We start from the raw sequence: 5,274 nt of genomic DNA on the forward strand, positions 1-5,274 counted from the left end.
CTCTCTCTCTCTCTCTCTCTCTCTCTCTCTCTCTCTCTCTCTCTCTCAATAAAACTCTAGCAGGGAATGGTGGAACACACCTTATTCAGGTTTTTGGTCAGGGGGAAGTGGAAGCAAGTGGATCTCTGAGTTCAAGGTCAACTTGGTCTATATAATGAGTTCCAGGCCAGCCAGGGTAATATATAGTAAGACTCTGTCTCAACACACACACACACAAACACACACACACACACACACACACACACACAGACACACAGAAACCATGACTTCAATTAGTATTGCCCACCTGTGCATGGCAGTGAGGCTATCGGGGTGGTGGGTCACCAATCTCCCCGTGGTGTCACTCCCTGAAAAAGGAGATTAATCCTCCTCAAACAGATATCAGCTGCAATAACCCCTTAGCAAGGAGTCCAGCCTTGTGATTCCCTCTACCAGCCTTGCTGTAATTTTGACTGGCTTGGGTCCTTTGCAGACAACCATAGCTGATGTGAATTCATGTGCACAGGCATCGCATCTCTCCAGAGGACAGCACTTCATACCCACTCTCCTCGCCCTCCTTTAGCTCTTACAGCCTTTCTAACCAATCTTATGCTATGTTCCTCGGGTGAGGAGAGGTTGATATGGGTGACTCACTTCAACCCACTTAGAGCTGAGCACTCACAGTCATTTGTTCTTAGCACTTTCACCAGTTGTGAGTCTCTGTATTAACCTCTAGAACGGCAAAAAGAAACTTTTCTAGCCAAAGTTGAGAGCAGCACAAATCAACTAGTATAAGCATAAATGTTTACAACACATTTTGACAAGATGACTTCCTTTCTATCTTTTAAACTATGGGATCTTAACTCCCTAGCCAAGTGTTGGGCATGTAAACTACTCTTGAGATAAGCATAATCAATGGATAAAGGGTTATAGTATAAAGACAAAAGGTTATATAGGAATTCTACCAGAAACATGGATGGTAGCAACAGGCAGAAGCTGCTGCTCCTAACTCTGGTGTGTGTCCTACTGGGGCACTTCATCTTCTATGAAGAATAGTGCTTGTCAGAATAGAAAATAGCATGGCACAGAAATTAGATGTGGGTCCCAGGGAAGTGAAACGAGAACATGCCAGTGGATCTAACTTACAGAACATAGAGTTCACTTTATAGGAGACTAATTTACTTGGTGTTGTACAAATTCAAAAAATAAACCACACAAATGACTTCAAATTCATGTTTATATAAATAAAGAAAATATCTCAAAATGAACACCCTTAATCTCATACAATGGTTCAAATGCTTTGTAAACATTCAACAACATGGAGAGCTTAGAAGCTTCTTGGAATTGAATGTGGGAAACAAAAATAATCTTTGATTTCTGGAGAAATGTTTAAGGAAAGTGGTGGTTGGTTTTTGTTTCTGTTTTTGCTTTTGTTTGTAATTTTTTCAAGAGTTCATTAAAATAAGCCATTCTGAACAAGCACTTAATTAAGTTATCTTTTATTCCCTGGCTTCTTTCCAAACCAGAAAAACAGTATCATCAGTCCACAGAGTGCTGCAGAGAACATTCTTCCATTTGCAAGCAGAAGGAAGACACTGAGTCTTTATGGATTCTGTCTTCTCCACCATTGTCTGCCTTAGGAGTCTCCAGGCTTCCTGGGCTTCATTCATATGGGAGCTTTCATGGATACCTATGCCAGCTCCATTGCTTCGCTTAAGGAGGACAGGGATAGAGGGACTCACCTAGCTGCTCAATGGTACTCTATCTTCTCCCAGTATCCTGTCCCTGGGTACCATCTGTTACAGCATGAGTTGTGTTTGCATGTATTTTGGGACAGGAGGATGAGGCAAGGATTCAACACTGACTATCTTCTATATAACTATGGCCACTATTCGGCCAAAGGTATCCACGCTTCATTACACACTAAGGAGTCAAAGAATCTATGAGGAACTAACACAGAAATGAGATGCATTGAACCACTGCCAGGTGCTTCTTACATCCCTAAGAAACTTAGATCTGGTGCCATCATAAATAAATAAATAAATAAATAAATAAATAAATAAATAAAGTGGCAGAACTAAATTTGGAACATTTGCTTCTTATTTAAATTGAATTTGCAGAATTAGAACTGGATAAAAGTCAACATTTGGGGAATCTATTTTTCATCCTCCTTACAGAGTAGTTGAGAATATCTGTGATTGGCAGTGATGCTGAACATATAAGAAAGCTTCCTCTGGTGACATTCTCACCTCTATACCACACCAAGAACTTAAATAAAGAAGGCAACCCCAGAAAACAAAGTGTAAAACAGCGAGCCAGAGCCATTTTGTTCCTCCTGCTACAGGGGTTCTTGTAAAAACATGCAGATGAATGTAGGACACACAAAACATGAATGAAGATAAATACGCAAAGAACTGAGTAAGGAAAGGCAGCGTTAGATAGCCCAGCACCAAAACAGCTTCTTCCATGCTGGGAACAGAATTTCTACCCCTCAGAGATGAAAACAGTGGAGGCTGGGTTACCAACTGGACTAGCACAACCTTCTGTAACTCTGAACATCTGGTTTCTGGCTTCAAGAAGAACAATGTAATCTTCACATTCATTTGGCCCCAAAGACTCTCACCCCCATCCTCAGCCTGACAGGGTGCTTATCTGTTTTGAACATTCAGTCCTTCTTTGCAGAAACATTTTCCAAGAGTAATCCAACCCTTCTTCTAGATTGCCAAACACAGTCTGGCTTCTGTGTCTTCCCACTGGAATCCTATTGGACACACATGCATCTGGCTGACTGCTTTCTTAGTCCATTAACTCGGAAACTGCTCAAATAAAAAAAAAAATCCAACTTTTTGTATCTACTCTTGGTCGTGGCCTTTCAGGCTTTTGTGAGTTTTCATGAAAACATTCAAAACAAGTGGCTCTATATATGAGACCTGTGAAGAGAGCCCCCAGCCCCATCAGGACAGGAGGTGACTCTGTAAACTCAGAACTGCTGCTGTTTTCAGACTTTGAATCACAGAGGCTTGTGAGGGACAAGGGTAAAACAGGATAAGATAATCCTTTAAAAGATCCTTGAAAAAAATAGGTTGACTTGATTTCTCATGGGATTGTAGCACATACAAGAAACAGCCTGGTATACTTGCTCTGAAGCCAAGTGTACTCAAGGGACAATAGTCAAACCATATCACTGTGACTTAAAAGTCTTCAGACATTTACTCAATTCTTGTTATAATTTCCAAAAACAGTTCAAAGAAAATCTGCATTATATCTACTATTTCTTCTCCCTAGATTTCATATTTCCAGGGTGACCAGGCTTCACTCACCATTAGGCAAAGTCCCCTAGTTAACTATACACATATATATTGAAGAACAGATAGAAGGTACAAAGGGAATCCATGCAAACTATTTCATTGGCTAGCTCAATAAACATGCACTGGCCAGCAGCTCTGTATTACACTGCCCTACCTTACCCTACCCTACTCTACCCTATTCTGCTCACAGTGTTGTTGCTTTTTAGTTCTGGGATTAGATCTAGGGACTTTCGAGGCCAAGGCAAGTGCTTTACCACACCATTAAGTTACACTGCTAGTCCTTACCTTTCACTGTTCTAGGCTTGGGGACTACAAATTGGAGACACACAGCCAAGAAGGATGGTACACTGCATGCCTCTAACCCAGCAGCACTGGTAGCCAGAGTTTGAACCAAGAAGATTGTGAGTTTGAGGCCAGCCTAGAGTGCCTAGCAAAGTTCTGTCCCTACCCCCAACTTTGCCAAAAGGAAAAAGGATACAAAAGAGAACCCTGTCTATGGATGATAAACATCTATCAAGGCAGTAATGTAATCAACTCTATAAGATAAAATCTACAGTCCAGGATTATGAGGGGTTCTACATCTCCTCAAATGTTAATGAGTAAAGAAAAGTAGAAAACTAACTTACACATGATTGTTAACCCAGGAAGAAGTTTTGACCCTCAAACTTTGGTGTTTTAACTTGTAACCCAGATGGTAACTTTCCTCAAAATGCAGTACTGATAACATATAAACTCTACCCAGGGCTATCTGGTTTGGAAAATTACTTCTAATTAAGATTTGTGGTGCTTTGAATAACAATGGCCTCATAGGTTCATATGTCGTATGTTGGATTGCCAAAGAGTGGCACTATTTGAAAGAATAAGGAGGCATGGCCTTGTTGGAAGTAGGGCATCACTAGGGATGGGCTTTGAGCCCAAACCAGACCCTCACCTGACCCCACCCACAGACTAGGGAGTGTAGCACCCAGCTACTGTTCCAGCTCCATGTGTACCACCCCATGAGAACATGTCTTGGGACTGATAACGTTTCAGCACAGACCGTTTTTCTAGCTTTCAATGTTCTTGGTCACATTTTATACTGCCTCATGTGCAGCCTCTCGGAAAGCATAGCTATGTTGCTATCGGAAGGTTGTTAAGTCCCCATAAAAATGTAATGACATTTTTAACTTTGGTCTGGGTCTATTTGGGACATGAATATCCTGATTCTTAAACTACATAGGGACTGAAGGCTCATTGGTGGAGGCTACTCTATAATCTATACCTTCTGTGCCACTGCATGCTCCACTAGGCAGACTTTAAATTACAGCACTCCTGTTCTCTCTCAAATTCTCCCCAAGCTCACTGCCCTCCACCTTGTCTGGTGGGATGTGAGAGCATCTTCCTTTTATAGTGGAAAAACAGAAATCTAGGGAGAAAGAGGGGCTCACCCATACTGACACTGGATTGGAACTTGAATCTGGACTTCCTGGTTCAATGAATTTTCAGGACAATAAAATGCTTTGCATTAGACATGGTCCATGGTCCACCTACCTGCCCACACATAAGATGAGCCTAGAATTGCTTTTGCTGGATTTTTTTTAACGCATCGATCTTGTAACTGATTCTGTGGCTGTCATGAATACTTATTACAAGTTCTGTGGTGTGAAACAAGAGGAACCCCTTATTTCACCATTCTGAACACTATAATGGTTCCTTCCAGATTTCTGGGGAATTCTGTGTTAGGAGTCTGTTCTGGTGGGGGGAGGGAAGTCATTGGTGTAGGTGCATCATTTGAAGGCCACCTTTTGTCTCCCTCTTTGTGTTGAGGTTGGGGACCCAAAGATAACATAAGATTATCTCAGAATCTTAACCTAATTATACCTAAGTCTCTTTTCCACACAAAGACAAATCTATAAGTTCAGACTTTGAGCCACGGACCAGTCAAAGGAGAAGGGAGCACCATTCATCACACCATGGACCTCCTTTGGATTTATTTGTTTTGATTTAG

This window comes from Grammomys surdaster, unplaced genomic scaffold (assembly GCF_004785775.1).
Source record: "Grammomys surdaster isolate TR1022 unplaced genomic scaffold, NIH_TR_1.0 125167, whole genome shotgun sequence".
Classification (NCBI taxonomy): domain Eukaryota; kingdom Metazoa; phylum Chordata; class Mammalia; order Rodentia; family Muridae; genus Grammomys; species Grammomys surdaster.